This window comes from Rattus norvegicus, chromosome 10, assembly GCF_036323735.1.
Source record: "Rattus norvegicus strain BN/NHsdMcwi chromosome 10, GRCr8, whole genome shotgun sequence".
NCBI classification, from domain to species: Eukaryota; Metazoa; Chordata; class Mammalia; order Rodentia; family Muridae; genus Rattus; species Rattus norvegicus.
Window position 1 is genome coordinate 104,634,305 of NC_086028.1, and position 22,480 is coordinate 104,656,784.

Sequence of the window (22,480 nt, forward strand, 5' to 3'; positions counted from 1 at the left end):
TGACCCCACCCCTACACCATGACTTGGAGTGGCTCTACCCGACCCCATGACTTGGAGTGACCCCACCCCATAACTGAGAATGGACTATGTGCTCTAGCTGTCAGTTTCTTGCCTACTCCTTCCCTGGCATTAGACAGCCAAGTGTTGTTTCATCTACCCTTGGTGCCTCTCTGACCACTGTGGTTGGCACCCCAAGAAATGAGTTAGGGTTTGTGGGGCCTCATGCCAAGCCTCATCCTCCTTAGCTCTGACCGGCAGCCACCGGTTCAGCACCGCACACTATGGGTGCTGGAGGCCAGTGTCTGGGCCCCAAGGCTCATTCCACAGGGCTGGTGGGTCCTTCTACAAGCTCGGAGAAGCTGTTCCTCCCTGCTGGCCACAATCCTTGAGCAGCCTTAGTCAAAGGCCGTCTCCCTTTTCCTCTATTTATCTCCATGTCCCCATGTCCCCTTTGATAAGGACACATCCCACCGACAGCTTCTTTGACTTTCATCACAGGCCTCCAAATAAGTTCACATTCAAGGCCACGGGGGTCAGGGCTCCAAGTGATCACCACCCTCTACCATCCCAGTGTTCTCCGGCTCCAGTGCCCCGAAGTGCCAGCTCTTCATGTGCTTCTCAGGAAACCACAGACAGGACCTGAGCCCCTAACGTCCCCGCACACTGTCTCCCATTTTCTCCCTTCTCCCTGCCTCCTCTTCCTCCTTCCGGACTCTAACCAGTCCACCCAAACCTCTGTTCATCCAGGTCACGGTGGGAGAGAAGGGGAGCAGAGGGACGGTAGAAGAGTGGAGGAGAGGGAAGGTAGAAGAGCGAGGCAGGAGGAGGGGAACACAGGGACTAGGGATCAAGGCACATGGTTCTTGGAGGAATGAAGGGTCAGGGCTATGGGAATCCAAGGGAGAAGCGTGGGCTTGGGAGGGCTTTCTGGTCACTTCAATTTGTCTTGCCTTGGCCTCTCCCCCAAAGCCATACCTATTTGTGCTCCTCAGAACAAGGACCTACAGGACAGACACACCCAGGCTGGTCACTTAAGATGTAAAGCAAAGAGCGTTTAAAAGCAGGGCCAGGGTAAAATGTCTGAGCTGCATCCTCGGGGACAGCAGAGCTTGGGAGGACTGCTGTTTTGCCCAAGAGGCAAACGAATACCTGTGCCAAACTCACTCTTCACACATGCAAAAAATAAGCTTCCAGAATCAGTCATTGCCAAATCTGTGGCTGCCCTCCCAGGCCCTCAGCTGGAAAAATCTCACAGCTGTACCTGTCAGACAGCTACAGTTCAGGGTTGTCTACCTCACAGGACCTCCCAGCTAGGGTGGGACAAGGGACCATTCCTCTATGTAAGAGGGCTGGAGGTCAAGGATCCTGGTGAAGGTCACTCATGAGGAGGTGCACTGCAGGCAGAGCAGGTATGGGGCTGTCCACCTGTCTCACCAGATGCTCTATGCCTGGTCCTTGGAGTCCACTGATCCTTTCTAACTAGAAGAGACATAAAACACCGGGAATATTGGCACAGCCCTGGGAGAAAACGTCTCTCTGTAGACCAGCTCTATCAGCGAAAAGAACATCAGGGATATGGCCCCCAAATCTCAGGGTCATCTTTAAAACGCCTCTGGGGGCTCAAGATTGCAAGTGACTTGCTAGATCCAGCTAGGCATTACCCTTCTATTCTGCAACACAAACACTCAGTGGGCCTCCTTGCCTATGGACGACCCCAACCTTTTCCCACACAGAGATATATATATCCCTTCTGATACCTGGATGGCATCCCTCAAGTGTCTGCCATGCTGCTCGGGCCTGCGAGAACAGGAAGCTGTCTTTCTTGCTCCAGTAGCAAGACATCCAGGAAAGGCCCCCTGTGAGTGAAGATCTGGGAAACACCCATAGACCCTGAGGGCTGGATGTCCAGGGATGCATATCCCCCAGAAGCTCAATTATATCTAGGAACCAGGGCTCTGGAAGTCATTGCTGGGGTGAGCCCATGTGCTTGGGGGCTTCCTCTGGCTTGCCGTAATCAATCTGTCATTGCGGTACTCTCGAGGACATAAATGCACTACTTCCGGGACAGTCCCACACAGACAGACAGAAGAGCGGTCTGTAGATACTCTTCTCTAGTCTACACAGAACTCACCCAAAGGGCAGAAAACACCATAGCAGCAAAGACCATTGCTGTGAGATCATGTGGAGGAAAGCAGGTATCTGTCCTGCACCTCTATACCTGCCCCCGTCTTCCTGTTTCCCACTGAGAAATACCTAGAGAGAAGCACCCACGGCCATGGCACATCTAGAATGTTCTCACAGGTAGGAGCCTTAGATGGAATCAAACAGCCATTCTGCCTGCTCTCACTCCCTCCTACCCTCGACACTTCCTGGCTGTCACCTACTCTTGCCCACCCCACCTCATTACACTCCTGGTCCCATGCTTCTTCACCTGCTTACCCTGAGAGTCCCACCCACAGCCGGCTTCTCAGGAGCCACTGCCTGCTAAGTGGGACAACCAGAGATGTGGGGACCAGTGACAAACGCTAGGCCTTGGGGTGGGTCCTAGACAACCCACGTGGAGAGTCACCGTGACTCTCAGGTAACAGGAGACGGGCAGTGCTCAGCCGAGAGGCACAAGGTTCTGAGTCAGGGACGTTGAGAAAGACGTCAGGTGTTGGCAGTATACCTTGACAGGCCCCCCACACACAGCTACCCTGCTCCTGGATTAACCAGACTGCATCGCCTGCCCTGCTCCTACCTAAGTGGACGGCCCCTGCCTGCCCTGCTACTGAAGCTTGCTTTCCGCTTCCCCTCTGTTCTTTTGTTCACACCAGGTCTCCATTGTTTCTGAACACCGGCTTCACAAGTGCGTGTTCGCACATGCGTGTCAAGTTTTATTCCGATCCTTAAATGAGGTCTTGGCTGAGAATCTACGATTCCCCGGTGGCCTCAATCTTGCAAAGATTGCTTTTTTTTTTTTTTTAACGCTGTTAGGCCTTAATTCCAACAGGCTTCTTCTCCATTACCGAACCGGGTCAGTTTGCCCTGACATGGCCAGAAAATCTCCCATCTAGCAAGCGAGGAAACAGGGCCTGGGAGGGAAGGCGCGGGAGCTGGGAAAGCCAAGCTCGGAACCCTCCCTTAATTCGATGAAATTCTGGAATGATCTAATTTCTGGGAGCAAGTGTGGCCTGATTACTGTGGATAACTTCATGATGTGATTCGGTCTCCGGCAATCACTCGCTTCCTTCTCTGTGTCTGGGTTTTCAAGCGACGGGATGGGGAGCCTGGTACACAGACTCTCCCACCGCACCTGGCTCGAGCTCAGATCCCGGACGTGAACAGAAGGTCATCTGCCCTGGCCTGGTGCCTGTCCCCCCATGGCAGGTCCGGTCTTGAGGGCCAGGAAAGGAAATTGAGAGAGGACAGCAGTAGCAAGCTCCAGGTCATAACCCAGCTCCCTGCAGAACCCCAGGGCTCCGAGGCAAAGCACCTCAGAATCCATCCACCAACCTTCCTCCTTAGTCAGCGGCTTTGAGGTTCGTGGGACAGAGAGGAAGCATGTGGTAGAGGAAAAGTCTCTGTTCCCATGCCCAGGACCAACGACCCCTCCCACATCCCTGCAACACAAAACAATATACATGCCAGAGAGGTTGGGGGTCATGGCCCTCTGCCCACTGCTTGTCTTTGGAAATAGAAGGGATGGTGGAGGCTAAGCACTGAGACCATGTCAGAACATTGTGAGGAGATTACTTAGCCAGGAAAACCCTGACTCAAAAGCATGAAGACGGGACTTCAAGCCCCCTATCCCCTTGTAAAGTGGCAGGTCTGATGGCATGCGCCTGTAATTCCAGAACCAGAGAGGTAGAGGCCAGAGGATCCCTGGCACTTGATAGCCAGACACTCTAGTCTGACCAGAGAGACTAGGACCAATGCCAGATGTTGTATCAAAAGATATAGATCAAAGACTGACACTCAATGGCCTCCACATGCTTTAACACACATGTGCACACACATGCACAAACACCACCACACGGTTTTAAAACTGTGAATGCATTAAAGACTAAAGGAAGAGACCTAGAGGCAAAAACCGACATTCTAGAAGGTCCTGAGTAGGCTGTGTAGAGAACATGATGTGGGCAGCAAAAACAAGCAAAGACTGGGAGACACGGCACTCTTTCTCAAGAGGCAAATGGGTACTGGAGGGATCAAGAAGGAAACAGCCTGTGGGGCCAACATTTACTGGGTGAGCCAGTAAATGTTAACTAGGTTTCAGTGAGGTGTCAAACAGGCTCTCTCATTTACTGAGTGAGCTAGTAAATGTTAGCTAGGTGTCAACCAGGTGTCAAGCAGGTGTCAACCAAGCCCTCTCCTTTACTGGGTGAGTCAGTAAATGTTAACCAGGTTTCAGCCAGGTGCCAACCAGGTGTCAAACAGGCTCTCTCATTTACTGGGTGAGCTAGCAAATGTTAACCAGGTGTCGACCAGGTGTCAACCAGGTGTCAACCAGGTGTCAAGCAGGTGTTCATCAGGTGTCAACCAGGCCCTCTCCCACAGGCCAACCTAACAAGCATCTATGTTAAGCCTCTGACTTTCTGACTTCCTGACTTCCTAAACATCCAAGATGCTACTCAACGCCCCCACCCCCACTCCCACCCTCCCATCCCTCACCCCCCACCCTTATCCCCCACCTCCCCACCCCTTCACCCCCACCCCCCTGCATAGGAGCCTGCTCAAAGGGCACCTAGAGGGCCTCTGTCCAGGTCAATGAGCCTGTGAGACCTGACAGAGCCTTTCAGGAGAGGAGTGTGACAATGGTCTGTGATTTAGATGGTGTCTAGTGTTGGGGCTTAGACTCCGAAGGCCATCCTTTAAACTTTCCAGCAAGGGACACTGCATCCAGGCTCAGGTTCTGATGTCTAGAGGGCAGAGAGACAGGCAGTGCCAGGTCTTCCTGGGAGACATTGCCATCCTCAGCCTGCCCTGACAGCCCTCGGGACCACACCAGCACCTCCAGGGTCCCCACAAGCTGTTCCTTCTGACCGTTGATGCTCTGTGGGTCTCACACACTGCCTGGGGGTTTTGCTCGCTGTTTCCCTGAGGAGGATACCAGGCTCTACTACATCAGCACTGCACTCAATGGTACGTCCCAACCCCCTCCAGAACAACAACTCCCATTGCTCTCTGGAGGCACCAGCATGGAAGATAGAAACAGCTCTCCCCCCCCCCAAAAAAAACCAAATAAACAAAGACAACCCATGCAGCAACTGAGAGGTAAATTCATCTAGGCCATAAGGATCAAAGCCCGAAACACATGGGCTACCAGAGCAGACACATCCCTCAGGCCTGGAGATCATTTCCTCCCCTCACCTAGGCTCTGAGTGTACCCAAGTCATAACTGATTCACTTGGGATTGACCACATGCAGAGTAATAAATGGCCGGAATACAAGGTGAACGCAGGACTACACACGATGATCCAAGATCTCAATGTTAATGCACGGAGACCATAAAGTCTTCCCTTTCCCAGCCATCCTTCCGAAGTTACCTATAGGCCAACCTCCTGCTATGCATTGAACCCCACCCTGTGGTGAGTATAATCAAGCAGGCGGGGACCATTGTTGAAGACAGTGTGCCAACCAGACAGGGAAGGCATGGGCTGGTCCCTCCGTGCACGTGAAAACCTCCCAGAAACCTCGGAGGGAGTGCAAGGCTGCAGACCCTGGCCTGTGGGGCAGCAGCATGTCAAATCCTGCAAAAGTATAATGGTGAAGGCCGGCCTGGCAACGGAGACATCAGCAGTACACGCGCAGGCTAAATATAAATAGCATTGATTTGTCTGCCATCTTGAATTAGTCATTCAACTCCTGTACTCCATCAGCATCAATAATCATGAGCGACTCCCAGAAGAAAGGATAGTGTGCACCTAGAAATTCTGGGTAGCTTCCAGAACATTCTCAGCACTGTCTTGAGCAATCCAGAACCCTCTGGAGCAATTCGGAACCTTCCAGATCAACCCAGAACCCTCCGAGCTCTACCGTCTCCCTCTGCTCCTCCCTCCAATCCCAGGAAGGAAAGTCAGCTCACAGACAGACCCAAGAGGCCCTCCTGTTTGTAAGTGCTCCGCTGCTTGGCAGCTGACCCTGGCTCCGGGATGATTTACTAACCCTCTCCCAAGTTCTTGTGCAGGAATGACAGTAAGAAGCTTACATGGCAGGCTGCTCCTGCAGGCTACCTACCACCTTGCTGCATCTGGCTTCATGGGTAGACTTGGATAGACTTGAGAACCAATTCCTCTCCAGATCAGAAATCCAAGGAGCTTCCCTGTAGGTGCCATGTCCCTATGATGGCTCCTTCTCTAGGCTCCATGCTTCTTATCAGACGGTTGTAGAATGATGTAGCACCAGGCAGGGATCTGGAGTTCTCTCTCTCTCTCTCTCTCTCTCTCTCTCTCTCTCTCTCTCAAACACACACACACACACACACACACACACACACACACACACACACACACCAGTAGATCCCCACAAGCCAGTGAAGTGGGAAGACCAGGGACAAGATATGCCTCTTGCCAGAGAGCCAGGTAGGACAGAGTTCAAAGGTCACAAATGGCCCCACGCGGCCTTCAGAATCCCACAGAATTACGGACTATGGACCTTTGAGGGGTTCTGAAGATCCGCCATGGTTCCTGCCTGCCGCTTGCTAACAAGCTAAAGAGACAGGTGCACAGACACCCACCCAATCTGTCACCTCCCATTTTCCCCCACCAGTGCTGAATTCAGTTCCCAGAAAAGAGTGCTGAGGACAGTTACCCATAAGGAAGGCCCTGTGTGTCCTTCCTGCAGATGTCCTACATGGCTTTTGCCCGTGCATACAGCCACAAGTCGCTGTCACAAGCGCCTCCCTGTAACAAGAGTGTCCTGGGAGAGGCACATGAGTCAGCTTGAGCCTCAGTCTCCTACCTGCCAGACACAGCACCTTTACAACCCAACCGTTTTACAGAAAACGCTGCCTGGTGTCAGATTTGGGTGTATAGATGTATAGATTTGCCAAAATGGTGAACGGGACAGTGCGTTCGCCACCAGACTTGCTGCTGAGGTGTCGGGGAAGCAAGGCCAACCCAAGTGGTGACCTTGGACTTGGAGAAGGCTTGCAGTGCCTGGCCCAGCTCAAGGGTCAGAAACAAGAGTCGCACCCCAAGCCCCTCTGCCATCCCCCATGTTATTGTGTGGACTCCAAGGTCAGCATCAGCCCATGTTGAGGGAATGAGACGCCACAGTGATGGTGTAGAGTGGGAAGACGAGAAGGTGCTTTGCACAGGAGACCAGGCTACAGCCTTCATTTGTCACCTAAGTCCCCCTACCTGGAATGTGCCCCCTGGCTCCATCTGGTGTACCCACTATCACATCACCCTGTTAAGTGTCCCACATCGGCTGGAAAGAAAATTAGCCTCATCCTGTGGTCAACAGGAAACATGCTAACCCACTACCAACAAGAAACTACGGAGTCCCCAGTCCAAAAGTGGCCAGCCACCTAGCCCTACGGGGAGCGGGCAGCCTGACCCCATGACACATGGCACACGGGTGAATACTGCCTGTAGCTGGCCTTTTCTCCATGTGGCTGGCCGCCTAGGTATTGTGTGTGACATTTGAGAGTCTATAGGAATAGGCTCACACAGTATGAATGCCCCGGGCTCCCCACTGAACTTCAGCAGACAGGGTCCTAATAAGATCTCATGCAGGAAGAAGCCAGTCCAAAGCGGTCCTGGTTGGCTTCCTGTTCTGCCCCAGAGAGGCCTCGTCAGAGAGCACCGCCTCAGCACGGCTGCATGGCGACCTGCTGGAGCGAGCCGACAGGTGCAGGGTGAGCCGACAGGGCGCCTCAGGTAGACTTCCCCAGCAGGTCCAACCATGCACAGGCAAGCAGAGCCCTGGGTTACAAAGCCAACAGAGACAGCCTCTCGCAGGCACGTTGCCCGCCCTCTTGTTAAAGGCCTTAACTTAGTTCTCCTGGCTATAATTATTTTAGCGTGGGAGACCAGTTCTGTTTCCAGAATCTCACACTCCGAGGTCCTGGAAAATCCCCATTCGGGTTCCTTCCCTCCATGCAAGAGCTGAGCAGGAACAGATGAAGGGGGCCTGGATGAAGGACTTAACTCCTACCCGATGGTTTTCCCTCGGAAAGAGAGAGACCTGACCACTGCACAGGCCTGGGAAGTAACCATGGTAACCATGGGGCGTTTCAAGCAGTAAGTTTGTGAGTTTGGGGTTATCCAGTGCTAGGTGGCTAGGTGCCCGCCTTCCTTAAGATAACAGAGCCCCCCCCAAAAAAATAGCACGTTTGGGAGCACCGAGGGGACTGTATCTAAGGAGCCCACCTCTACCAGCTCCTTGCAACGTGTTCAGCAGTGTTTTACCCTGAGCCCAGACACACACCAAAATAAAAACAAACAAAACAAAACAATGACAGACTCCTGGGTTGGGGATGTTGGTAGAGCGTCCGCCCAGCGTGCATGAAACCTTAGGTTCAATACTTAGCAACACATCAGCCAGGCTTGGTGGCACATGCTTGTAAGGTTAGGACCTCGAAGGCAGAGGTAGGAGGATCAGACATCCGAGGTCACCCTCAGCTACGACTCCAGTTGGAGAGTTGCCTGGTATATCAAAACTGTCAAAATAAATAAATCAAATAAATAAATCAACACACAGACATACATACGTCCTACGTACATATATAGATATTAAGAGATTCAAGAGGTCACTAGAAGGGTTCCAGTGGGCTCGGTGAGGTCAGTATGAGCCACGGCCGCAGGACCACCCTCGTTTGAGCAGGGGACAACAATAAGAAGGACACCCTCCTGCCTGTGGCTGGCTACACCTCCCAAGCACACGCACATACACGCAAGCATGCACACTGCCCTCCGTCACCAAGAGAGATGGCCGTAGCAGGCAGCATTGAAGTGTGACCTCCTCGGGGGCTGAAGTATCCATGACTCAACAATGGCAGGGCCCAGCCCACCCCGTCTGTGCCCTGCACGCTGAGTTTATTACACACTGACTCTGGGGGACAGAACGGCCTGTGTCATGGCTGCTTCGGCGGCCAAGGCTGGGGCTGTGAAAAGCGGAAGGATTTTTCTTTCTTTCTTTCTTTTTTTTTTTTTTTCAGGGAAGAAAAATCCTACACGGCCCTTTCAGCCTTTCGGTGCACATAATTGTAGTATCCAAGTTAATGAAAGGCCTGGCCTGCTGGCTGGCTGAATAGCCACTAATGCCACAGCCCGGGCCTCACAGGGAGCGGCTCCATCTCCGTGTGGAAATCAGACCACAGTGGGGTGGTGGCGGGAGGGGCGGTGGAGGAGGAGGGAAACACACGGAATAAAGAGCGCTTCCAGGAACGACAAGTCTCCCACGCGGGATCATATTGGCAATTAGCCGGTGGGAGGCCCGCGGAGCACTGGCATCTCCTCACCACAAAGACAAAGTTTCCTTGAGGAACCTGCCAGCATCTTCAAGGTACTGAAATAACACGGAGAACAAATGAAGAAGAATGACTGTGGGGTTCGGTGGCTGCTTAGAAGTCTGGCGGCTGGCGGGCTCGAGGACGGCCAGACACGCAGACAGGTCGAGAGGATCCAAGAGGTGAACTTGCACACCGGAACACAGGATAGGACATATGCGCACGCCGTGAGGGCAGGAACACACAAGTGATGGTTAACATGCATGTGTGCTATGCCCCCCAACAAGCAGGATGCATGTCTCGAATCTGGACACACGTGTATGTGCCTTTGCACGCCTAGCCATGCATGTACGCCCTGGAGTTGTGGCTTTCATGTTGGCCGGATGTCGAGATGGTGCTGGGATTCTCTCCTAAGTCTGCCAGTGTGAACCACGTTAGTAAGAAGACACAGGACCTCTAGGACCCGGCTCTGGTAGAGTTCTGAGTAGGTCAGCTTCCCTCACAGTCTCTTCTGGAATCTTCCACCCCGTGCCAAGGAGGCTCCTGCTTAAAGGCCCTGAGATGCAGTCTGGCAGGAGGTGACGGATTTATTCCAACCCTCCTACCTCTTAACAACCTCTCTCTCCTCCAAGCCTACTTTAACCGACCATCAGGCAGGTCTGGGCGGAGCCATAAATCTTTCCTCCTAGCTGCTTGACCTCCAATGGCTGCCCCTCACCAGATCCCACCTGAAGAGCTGGCTTGGAAGCACAGAGAAGAAAATGGGGGACGAGGCACCAGAGGTCACAGACGGGGGAGTCACAGACAGGGAGGGGACTCTGCCGCCATGATTCAACATGCTACAGAGTAACACTGCAGCTAGAGTCTGTCAGGACCTCTGTCTGCTTTCAGGGTGCTGGCTGGATATGGCTGGTGCAGTGCCCTTCGAACACTCCAGGAAAGAACACGGGACCTCAGAGCATCCCAGAGTTCCCTCGGCTAGCTGCAAAGCTTGTCTAGAAGGGGAAACGTTGGCAAAGGGGTTTTCCCTGCACTCCTCCTGGTGCGGTGGGGCCTGACGTGATCCAAAGACCTTTCCAGTGTGTCTGGAGATCTGGGCACCGGGAAACTCAGCCACAGAGTCTGAAGCGCCCCTCTTTCCCCTCCAACAGCCCAGATATCTTCTGTAACTCCAACATCTGTTGATGTGTCTCAAAGTGCTGAGCTCTGGGTGATGACGCAGACTCCTTTCCCGACATCATCTTCTAGCACTGGTTTAGTTTATGGGAAGCCGTCCTTGGGGCCTGCGGTTTTCCAAAGTAGGTCTCGTGTGTCTTCTTGGTGGGGTGTGAGGGAAACATACCAAGGAACGGGGAGAGATTTGTTCCCTGGAAGACAGGCAGGTGGACGGCTTCTGAGAGTGAAAATCAATCTGTGAAGGAGGGGCACCTTCAACATACAAGACCCGGTCCTACCGCTTCGTCGTCCTGTCTGTTTTGGGGAGATCTCTATTTCAAAGCAGAAGACCATCCTGAGGACCCTGTGACATCATAGCTGCTGAAGTACGGACGGGGCGGGAAAACCGATGCCAGCCATCACACGGATGGAACTAGGCCTTCATTTTCTAATTCAAGGCAAACTAGCCTGGAGTTCCTGCTAGGGGTGGTATGCAGCCGGTCAAAAGAACGCAGAGTCCATGTTTGTGCTCCTCTATTTTGTTTTTTAAATTAATTGTGTACCCGTGCAATCCAAGAGACAACTTCGGGCGTCCCCCCTTGGCAACGCTGCCCATCACCTTCGAAACAGGGTCTCTCGTTGCCCCGGGGTTCACTAATTAGTCTAGGAATGACCAGTCACGAAGCTTGAGGGTCCTCCTGTCTCACCCCTCCCCCCACCTCTGGGATTACAACCACCTGCCACGGTGTCCAGCCCCTTACATGCACGTCTAGAGTGTGACCTTGGGCCCCGATGCTTGCACAGCAAGTGCCTTACCAGCCGAGCCACCTCTCCAGCCTCTGTCTGTCTTTCCTAAGTGGCCTAGGATGAGGTGTGGAGCGAGAAAGAGAAATAGACGCGCTGGCAGACAGCCCTCTGACGGTCGTCATCTCAGACCTTATAACCAGAGCCTTAGAGATCAGGGAAAGGACAGTGCCCCCCCACCATCAAACGCATCGCCACCGTCCGCCTTGCGTCCCTGTCTTCCGGGCACCACTGAAGGAATGCAGATGTCTCGGTATCAAGCGAGCTGCCTCGTGGGCTGTCAAGGAGTGTTGATTGCAATACTGTGCCGCTGACAACCATAATTCTCACCTTAAGTTCCTCTGGCACTTCTCCTTCCTGCTAAGATTCCAAAGTACTTGACTAATGTACCCTCCGACAGCACCGCCTCGAGGCCCCATTACTGGCCCTCAGAGGGAATGCAGGAGGAAGCCTGCCATCCCGCGCCCACCCGCAGTGCGCCAACAGCCCGTGCGGGCAATCCCTGAGGGCCTGCTTCCCCTCGCCGCCGGTCCCTGCATTAGGCCCCCAACCTGAGCTTAATGGTATCTCCTCGGTGAGGGAGAGTCAATATCTTAGAGAGGTGGGCAGGCTCTCTCTTTATTTCTAATGGATCTCTCAGAGCTACGCTTTGCTTTTTCGTGTGCTGCGTGTCCCGAGACCCTGAAAACGTCTCCATGCTGTGGGTGGGGTGAAGTGCATTCACTCAGCTTGGGAGGAAATGTCTTAGCAGCAACGTACAGGCTCGGGGGTCCAGGATGGTGGGTACGGTGGCCATGATAGATCTTCCTCCCAGCTCGTCACGACCGGTACCCCATCTCCATACAACAGCCAAAGCTCCTACTGCCTCCCCAACTCCAGGTATGGTTTTCCTGATTCCCACCAGGAGAGGAGGCATGAGGCCTCTCTAGAGGACATAGCAGGGGACAGGCAGGAGCCTACCCTCTTGGGCACCGTGTCCAGAGTGACCCCTCACACACAGGTCTTCAGACAGGACCTCACATCTCTTGCCCAGACACAGGGCGCTCCTGAGTGCGAGCGTCCTGGAGATGCTCGCACCCTTAAGTCACCAGAACAAGGCAGGGTCATCTGGCATCCCCACCTCAGCTACACTGTGACGCTGAGCCTCCCGTGAGGTCACCTGTGAGGTCACCCGGAGCTGCTTTTAAACAGCATCGCCTCGTAGTCAGGAAATAACTCTGAAGCTGCTCCTTTGTCCCTCATGTGACCTGACACATGCCTGCTCCTCTTCTGCCTCCTGCACAGAGGTAGGTGGTGAAGCCAGTCTACATCAATGTCCCTGCAGCAGGCCAAGTCTCAGCTGGGCACCTGTGGTCTCGGAGATTACCGTGAATGATGATGTGGGTAATCTTATGTCCCCTTCCGTAACAGGCTGGATGACTGCACAGGCCACAGCACCGCCATCCCCCCACGGGCTCTAAGGTCTTGTAAAATGTAGTTCACGTCCAACGTTGCTTATTCCAGGGACTGTGTTCTGTTTTGGTGTCCCTCTAACTGTCCCAGGTGACCGTCGTTTTCCCTTTTTCCGTTTTCACATATATGTGGTGTGTGTGCGTGTGTGCATGCATGTGTGTGCTTGTGTGTGGAGGGGCACATATGTGGGTTGGGGTGCAAGTAACATGTAGGTTTGATTTCTAGAACATTCCTCCACCTGATTCAATGAGTCAGCGTCTCTCAATCAAACCCAGAGCTCACCCAACATGGCTGGTCTCCACAGTCAGTTTGTTCTGAGGATCGCCTACCTCTGCCTTTCAAGGCTGGAATTACAGCAGGCTACCACATACACCCCGGAACCTCACATGCATTCTGAGGGTCTGAACCCTGCCCCTCACACTTGCACAGTGAGTAGTTTAACCACTAAGTCATCTCCCCAGCCCAACAGGCGATTCTTTGAGCTGCCTCACCGTCGGGTCTCAAGGGAAGGACCGTTAGGTAACAGATCGCTACTGAAGCTAACAGAATAAGCGGCCAGAACAAGCCTTCGGGAAGGTGAGCAGTGGCAGCATGTGAGTTGGGACAGCAGTGGAGCCCATTAGGGGCCTCAGGGGGGGGGTTCTCATACGCACTGAGACAAAAGCACCATCTTCAGTTTCCTATCTCACCCTAGTTCTCACAATTCAGGGTCTGCAAGGTGTGGGGCAACCTCCTGTGAACTAAGAGGTCGCCCCGAGCAGTTGGAGGTGTGGTTCCCTGGCAGAGGACTTGTCTGGCATATGTTAGGCCCTAGCTCCAGCCCCAGCATGGCAAATAATAATAATAATAATAATAATAATAATAATAATTTTAAGTCATCCTGATGCTTCTCTGATGAGAACAGAGTGCACAAGCCCCTCTCTCTGCTGCAACTGTCAACAACCAAACAGGGTGAAAGACAGGAGTCGCCTCAATCCAAACTCTGGGGTGGTGCCTAATTCCAGGGTGGGGGGATAGAAATTTCACCAGGCAGTGGTGGTGCACACTTTTAATCCCAGCACTCTGGAGGAAGAGGTAGGTAGATCTGTGAGTTCAAGGCCAGCCTGGTCTACAGCGTGAGTTCCAGCACAGCTAGGACTACACACACATACACACACACACACACACACACACACACACACACACACACACACACACGTCTTGAAAAAAAAATTTCCCCCTCCCCCTCTTTAATACAGCCAGCAAATCACATATCTGAACTCGGTAAGAATTTTAAACTATTAAAGTTAAGTGAGAAGTTGTCTATTTTTATTATCTTTCATTATACATATTGTGGGGGGAATGTGTGCACGTGTCTATGGGTGCCCATGAAGCCCAGAGGTGTCTGGTATCCCTGGATGTGGAAGTATAGGCAGGTTTAGGCTGTCTGATGTGAGGTCTGGGAACTGAACCCAGGCCATCTGAGAGAGCAGTATTCATTCCTAACTGCCGAGCTATTTCTCCAGCCCGAAGAAATCATTTCTAAGTGTAAATCTTGCTTCAAACTGAATCCGTCTTTCAGACAAATTACAGCTTTGTGTATATGGAGGCTTCATCTATATTATATAAGATATATTATCTATATAACACACACACACACACACATATATATATATATATATAATATATATATATATTATATATATATATATATACTGCCCTTTCGAGGCCAGAAGAGGGCATTGGATCTCCTGGGACTGAAATAACAGACAGCATGAGCCACCATGTAGGCTCCTGGGAGTCGAACTCCGGTCCTCCAGGAAATTAGCCAGAGCCCTTTATTCCTGAGTCATCTTTCCATCCCCCTGGATCCACATAAAGCTCGTGTCTTTGGGCCTCAGTGGATCTCATACAGAGCCACACCTGAAGAGCAGCCAGCTCGTCTGTCCTCATTCGAAAACGCTTCTCGTTCAAGGCCTGGCATGTGAACTGCTGCTTTCCCCGTCCCTAAGACATTCACCCTGGAGACAGTGGGGGCCACCACCCCTGCTGCCTTCATCTTTAAGTTGAGGCTGGTGACAGGGACAGGGGAACACCAGTGAGCTGAGCCACAGCCCTTGGTGTCTGAAATGCTCACAGTCAGAAATCTGAACGGCTCTCGGGTCTGCGTGCAACTGTCTCGGTCTCACGTGCCCAGCAGCGAAGAATCTAGCGTGAGGTCACATTTGGGTTTGTTTGTTTGTTTGTTTGTTTGGGTGAAGGGAGATTTTAAAGCAAGACCAGGAGCCCACCTCTAGTACAAAAGGTCACTTTGGTAACCTCGTCTCCCCATATCCAGCTGCATCAAGGGGAACCACAGAGAGATGGAAATATCGTCTTTCTTTACCTGCAAACAGGACTGGTTTCTTACAAAACGTATGTGGTGGGTTTCAATGAATTGTCCCCCATCTGACGACCCTGTCCCCAGTTGGTGGCACTGTGTGGGAAAGTTTAGGAGGTGTGCCCTTGTTGGAAAAAGCATGGCACCGAGGGTAGGTTTCGAGAATCTAATGACTCCTCTCTGGTTCCCACTTACAGCCCACGCTTCCTGCTCCAACCTCCGTGCCTTTACTCCACTTCCCAGACTCAGTAACTCCAAATAAAGTCATCTTTCTACAAGTTGCCTTGGTCATGGCGCTTATCACAACAAGACAAACCTAACTAAAGGGGGTTGCAGCCGAGATGGCCCTACTGGCATGTGAGGTGGTGGGACTGCACGCTCTGAGGAATGCGGAGCGAGGAGAGCGGCTCTGCACCTTGCTCCTGTCCCTGAGACCCCAGCGAAAGGTCTCAGTCTGTACAATGAGCAAAGCTGTAACTGGGCAAAGCAGCACTAGAAATGTGCACGGGGTCCTTCTGCTGGGAAAGCAGCGTCCTGGCCTTAGGTAGTGGGATCTTGAAGGAGAACTGTGGCTAGGAGTCTTCTGCCTCAGGGCCTAACAGGAAACTGGAGACCCCCCTCAGTGGGTGGGTGTGACCAGAGATAGCAGGAGCCTCTCTCTCAGTCAGGGGAGGTGGGAGCTGGCTGTGTACTGTGCAGGAGTGGAGACTGGAGAGAAGGGAAGGGTTGTTGTTCTTGTTGTTTTTGCTTTTATTTTTCCATTTTTACTTGTAAGGAGGATTCTGGAGTCCACATCTCCCTTCCTTGAGAACGTGTGTGGCTGACGGGGAAATAGCCCGGCTCATCCTTGTTTTCTGTCATCCTCTCTTGTTTAGCGTCTGTGCCACAGCCACCCTGCCAAATAATCAAAAGAGACGGCCAATGGAGGCAAGAGGGTACCGAGAGCTTGCCCCTCAGACCTAGACCTGACATACAGCCAGGGCCGCCAAGAGGCACAAGCGCCTAGGCCCCTCCCACAGAGCCTAGGCCCCTCCTACAGAGCCTAGGCCCCGCCCACAGAGCCTAGGCCCCTCCCACAGAGCTCTGTTTGGCTTCTGAGAAGCACAAAGATGAGTCTGGAGACTCCATGAACTCAGATACCTCAGGGAGGCACCCGTTAAGACCCTGGCTCTCTTAACACCAGCTGTCAACTTGACACGAACCTGGAGTCACCTAGAAAGAGGGAACCTCAGCTGAAAACTGCCCAGATGGGCTTACGCTGTGGGGGTGTCTGCAGGACTTTTCCTTAATTGCTAATTGACACAGGAGTGCCGGGCCCACTGTTGGGGATGCAACTCAAGCAGGTGGTTCTGGGCTGTACAAGAAAGGGAGCTGAGCAAGTCAGAGGAAGTAAGCAGCATCCCTCCATGGTCTCTTCTGCGTTCCTGCCTCCAACATCCCTCCATGGTAGATGCAATGAATGTAAGACATAATAAACCTCTTCTTCAGGCCTCCTTTGGTCCGGAGTTTCATCCCCACAACAGAGAGATGGACTTGGAAAAACCACAAAAGCAAAAGGGAAGCCATATCCTTTCCCAAACCACGGGGCTTCCTCATGCTGGCCATCCTGCACAGAGGACCCTTCTCAGTGGCTCCTGAGTTGGGGGCAGCTAATCCAGTCCCCCTCTCTCTCCATGTTGCAGCCTCTGTGCAGATGCAATGTGTGTGTGTGTGTGTGTGTGTGTGTGTGTGTGTGTGTGTGCACTTGAGCCTGCCCCGGGCTGCCAGAGGAAACATTCTCACATGCAGTGACAGATCGTAATACTCTTCATTATCTAAAGTCACCTTCTGAGGCATGTTTTGGTGTCAAGTGAGTGTTGGGGAAGCTGTGATAACACAGTAATTTACTAAGAGCATTGCTCTGAAGAGCGTGATTATCGGGTGGTGCATCGGATGGGTCCCCAGGCACCCCTGTCAGAGCACTGGTCCCCTAGCATAGAGCAGGCCCCACTATGCACCTAGAAATCACCTCCCTTCCACCACTGTCAGCTACTCAAGGGTAGCACGGCAGGAAACCCCAAAAGCATCCACCCGGCCCAGAAAGCACAGGGTGCTCTGAGAAAGAGATGAAGCAGAACATAAAAATTAAACAAGAGACCCTGCTGCCTGGAATGGCAGCTGACTTCAGAAAGGCGGCAGAAAACAAGATGTTTAGGCTGCCCTGAATGTTTCATGAACCTGTGAAAATGCTGGGCTGCTTCAGGAGAGGATAGGGGGAGGCAAACAGCTAATCCAAAAGATGTTGATACAAATGGGAGGTGTCTGCGAAGCCGAAGCCGGGGGCCCACGCAGGCAGGAAGGCCTGCTGCAGGCGAGGATGAGGGGAGAGGCGGGCTCCCCAGCAGAGACAGCTCTGTGGAAGGGGGAAACTTTCGAGATGGTTTCTCCCCCTCACTTGTTCAAAAATAAAAAATTCCTCACTGCACGCACGTCAGCTGCGTGCCAGGCCCCATTTGTCTTTATAACGGAGTATCAGGCAGGAGTGAAGGAGATAAATAAACAGAGAGAGAGAGACAACAGACCAAACCTCACAAGCTCAGGGACGGACTGGGGAGGGGGGGCGGGGAGGTGAGCCTCGTGCTGCAGTCACTCAGAAATAACATCTCAATTCTTGACCGGTGGACAGATTCACCTCTCCTCCCTGCCCCAGAATATCCCCCACCATCGCCACCAACGAATCGGCACTTCTAGGTATGACAGATGCTCTACTGGTCCAAGCCTTTCTGTTTGACCCCATGGTCCATCCAGGTCCAAAAGACGTCTGCACTGTGGGGGAGGGGCAGGTAAATCTTGCCCTGAGGAGCAGGGCCTCTAGCTTCTATATAGCAAGGGAGCAGGCAGGTACCAGGATGCCAGCTAGAAGGCCACACAATGGAGCCAGACCCTGTTGAGCCAGCTTAGCTAAGACCAGGTGCTAAGAAATGGCATCTTCTCTGCTTGCCTAGTCCATCTCCATGCATCAAATAGCCCTTCCATCTCTCTTGTCTGGCTGCCACAAGACCACACACTGGGGAATGACGCCCAGGAGACTTCCTTGCTGTAATTACCTCTGCTCTGGCCTGGACCACCCTGACCCTGGTGGTATGAGGAGTCCTCCTGTGCCCTCCAGGCAGGATGAGGACTAAGTCCTAGGTCTCAGTGGCCACAGGACACAGCCAGGCAGAGGTGGAACGCGGCAGCTCGGCCCTAGCCCTGTCCTTGGTGCTGCCGACCTCTGTGCGGCTGCGTGGCGGGTCGGCCTTTGCTCCTGACCAGCGTCTGGTCCCTGCTGAAGGGCAGTAAATTCACCCAGGCCTGCTGCGGCTCTGCCTGAGGTCGTGGAGCCTTTGCAGCGAAGGTGAAGGCACAGCACTGCTAGAGGCCCGATCTATGAGACTTTCCTAGACTCCACGCTCTTCCTATAGACCCAGGACGATCTGGTTGCTTGGGTCCCAGGCCTCCAGGAAGGATGGTACAGAGTAATTGTCCGGGTTCTCTTTCATTGGCGAGAGTGGGAGGGCATGCAGAGCGGTTGAAAACGTTGATCTGTACCAGAAATCCTCGGTGGCTCAGGGCAAACAGCCTGTACGACCTGGCCAAACCTCCCCTGGCACTCAGCTGCCTCTGTAGGAGCACCTGATGGGCCTGATGCTCCCCCTTCAGCTCTGCCTCGCCTCCCTAGCCTCCTGTGGGTTCCCCATCTCCCCCTCTCCAGCGCGGAGACAGCCCAGCTCCAAGCCCAGTCGGGAAAGGAGGGGTTAAGCGCTGCTTCCCCGAGTGTGCAGTGCGCTTAGCTCCCACGCAGGGAGGCCTCTGGTCTCCGGGGAGGGCGGAGGCGGCAGCTCAATCCTCCCTCCGGGCCCACGGGAGCTCCCTGCCCGCGGGAGACCGAGGGGCTGGCCCTGAGAAGGCGCCCCCTGACCCACGAGCCCACCCTACAGAGGCCCTGACCACCTCGCAGCCGCCAGCGCCTGTCTTCCACCAGCAGGCGCCTTCTCTACAACTTTCTCCCTTCCCAGTAGTCGCTCACCTGGAGGGTCTGGTTTTAATTAGTGTAATATCCCCGTTACCAGCGCAGCCTGATTAAGACATCCGCCCTGATCCGCGATGCGCACTTAATGAGCTCGTTTTGCCGTAATGTTTGTACTTTTTTTTTCATTATTTTTTGCAGACCAGTAAAACCAAAGCTGATTTCTGCTGAAAAACCTCATTACCCGAGACCCTACTCCATTAGCCCCGTACCTACTCTGGGCCCTAGACTCCCCGATGCACGCCCGAGGCGTCCCCAGCTTGGCCAACGTTTGTGACAGAAAATTAACGACCCTGCGTGCACCAGAAGGCACTTCACCTCCAGCCGGAGGAGGAAGGAACTTGCCCAGAAGAAAGGATCTCTCAGTCCCTGTCCTTAGCTTCCACTGTGGGTGCCTCGCACATCGAAAGACTACCGGCGCCTCCGGCGTCCTTTTTAAAAGTGACCATTAAATAATTAGAGTGCGTCTGAAAAGCAGAATCCAAAAGGGGGAGCAAGAATGTGGCTCTGCCTTCTGGACTTTCCTCACCTCGTCCTCCCCCCCATACTAGCCGACGTCAGTGGGCTTCGTGAACAGCCAACCAACCCCCAACCTCATGTGAGACCCAAGACCCTGAGTCTGCTCCAGCTGTCTAGTAGGGTCTCGATGCCCCTTCGTGCTCGCCGCGCCTTAACAGACTGGGTGCGAGACCTGGGTGGCCAGGACACTGAGGGGCTGCATGCCAATGGATAGAGGCGAAGCTTCATCAGGGAGCCCCCAAAGGACCGCCGGCCTGAAGCCACCCCCTGACACCCCTCTCCTGAAGAAGACAGCCGCAAACGAGCCTCGCCGCCCCATGGGGCCACTAGTCAGAAAGTTTGGGCTAGGGTGGTGCAGACCATCTTAGCAAAGCTTTCCCAAACAGGCTGTCCCGGCCCTGTGGCTGTGCCTAAGCGAGCAGTAACCTCCGATCCTTGTTCACGCCTGTGGGAAGACTCGGCCCCGAGCGCCCCCCAGCTCTCGGACTGGAGAGCCCTGCGCGCCACCCGCGCCCGTACCACGCATGCCGGGGCGCTGCGGGCCCTGGTCCTCCCGAGGGAGCCGAGGAGGACCTCAGCCCTCCCACAACTCCTTGGGGGTCATCAGTTCCTCAGTCGGCTCTCCTCCTGGAACCCAGCAGCTCTCCTGAGACTGGGGGTGGCGAGAGCCGCACGCCGCAGCGCATCAGGGTCGCCAGTCCTGCTTCCAGCCCCTCGGGTTGGGGCCGCCTCTCTGATGTGCCCCGCGGGCTGGGATCTCCGCGCGCCACGGCTTCCCCCCAGTCTGGGAGTTCCCAGAGCCGGGCATTGTGCCGCCGCCGCCGCCGCCGCCGCCGCCACGGGCACGCAGCGCGCGGGACTCCCTGGTGTCTCCATGGAGCCTGACCCTGGGCCTTCCCATTCACAAAATCTCCCCTCTGGTTTCCCTGCGGAGCCCTAAGCCCGGAGCCGGGACCCCAGCCCCCGCAGAACTCAGGAACCCCGACCCCGCGCGCGGACCCCTGACCCCCAAGGGCGCCACCCCATCCTCGCGCGACCTCAGGTCTGTCCCTGGCCATGCTCCACAGCCCCGCGTCCTCGCCGGCCCCGCCTCCCACTGCGGGGTCCCGTGCGCCCCTCCCCGGGCTGTGCCCACAGTCCCAGCCGGCCCCTCGTGATGGTGATGACCGAGGTGGAAGCCCAGGGTCTTGCTACTCACGGGTTCAGCGTTCCCCGCGGCAGGTGACGGGGCCCTGGCGGCCATGCCCCGGCTGCATCCCGGCCGCCCAGGCGAGCCGGCGGCAAGGAGCGCGAGAGGCCGGGTTGGAGCGGCGGTGGCGGCCGCAGCGTCTCCGGCGATCACGCGAGCTGCTGGGGCAGGCTCCCGACTGCTCTCGGAGGAGGTTTCCGCTGGTTCCGGAGCAACGGCTCCGTGTCCCCGCTCCGCTTGCCTCGCCGACACACTCTCTCTCTCTCTCTCTCTCTCTCTCTCTCTCTCTCTCTCTCTCTCTCTCTCTCTCTCTCTCTCTCTCTCCCCCCCCCCCCCCTCGTTCCTCTGGCTGGCTCGGCTGAAGCGAGAAGGCAGCAGGAGCACGCGGCGGCGGTGGCGGTGGTGGCGGCTGCACGGGCGGAGCGCGCAGCTCGGCGAGAGAGGGGGGGGGGGCTCCGGCGGTCGCGCGGCCAGGGAAGGCGGCGGGGCAGGGAGGGACGCGAGCCAGCTGAATGTGGCCACAGGAGCTCTGGAGTCCCAGCTTCAGCCTCTTAACAACAGGGATGCGTAGGCTGGTGAGACTTGCAGGGCACCCTAGAGCTCAGTGGCAGCTGGGTTCCTCCGAGCTCACCACCACCACCACCACCACCACCACCACCACCACCACCACCACCACCACCACCACCACCGTGGTCTCACCTCCCCTTCCTCCCTCCCTTCTCCTGGGCGATCTCAGTGTAAGTCATCACTAGCGACACTTAGCAGGACCCCTGCACCCTCATTCCGCTGGGACCAGTTTCTCTCTCTCTGCCCAGGGGTCCCTAGAAAGACTTGGTCGCTGAACGGCAGGAATGAATGTCCCCTCCCCCACACCTCTCCAGCTAGTCTGCAGCGCCCGCGCCTAACTGGCCGCTGGGGAAGACCCTTAATAGGCCTGGAGTTCCATGCCTTGCCTTCCTGAGAATCACAGGGCAGGCAGGGAGGCGGGAGGCCTACCCTGGAAGAGGACACAGGGAGCACACATTTGTCCCCACTGATAATCCTGTGGCCTTAAATATTTCCATCCAGGTCAGTTAGGAGAACCTAAAAATCGGAAGCGTTCCAGTCTCCCCCAACCCAGGGAAAGAGAGCCTAGCATGCTCTGAAGGCTGGCATCTCTAGTGTTGGGGAGAGAGAGGGGCTGGGAGGAAGATATCATTGCCTCTGAGCTGTCAAGATGAGACCCAGGTATAACAGTAGGGTCAGCCCCCAGCATTTGGCTCCAGAGTTGAGCAAAAAGCCTACTTGACTCCCAAAGGCTTGGACTGGAGCAGCTACTGTTCTATGTAAAAGACGACCGCCATGCAGTGCCTGGACTTGGGAACCTGTGCTCTCAGAGGACATTTGCAATCTAAAAAAAAAAAAAAAAAAATTTAAAAAAAAAAAAAAAGCCTGATACAGGTTGCTGAGTGCTGTTTGTAAAACGACCGGCCTGTTTCTTGCACCTAACTACAGCTTTCAGTCTGAGGCACATACCAT

The 22,480-nt window shown here is 54.5% G+C and overlaps 1 protein-coding gene across 5 annotated transcripts in view; it reads right to left on the minus strand.

Annotated features, from left to right (window-relative positions):
* The window catches only part of Rbfox3 (RNA binding fox-1 homolog 3), a 436,924-nt gene extending 415,365 nt beyond the window's left edge, over positions 1-21,559 (minus strand). For 2 of the 5 annotated variants that reach the window (NM_001413230.1, NM_001134498.3), the window contains 1 exon segment: positions 20,972-21,240. The gene's annotated coding sequence lies outside the window, so the exon portion shown is untranslated. 5 annotated transcript variants of the gene reach the window in all.
* Between the last annotated feature and the right edge of the window lie 921 nt (positions 21,560-22,480).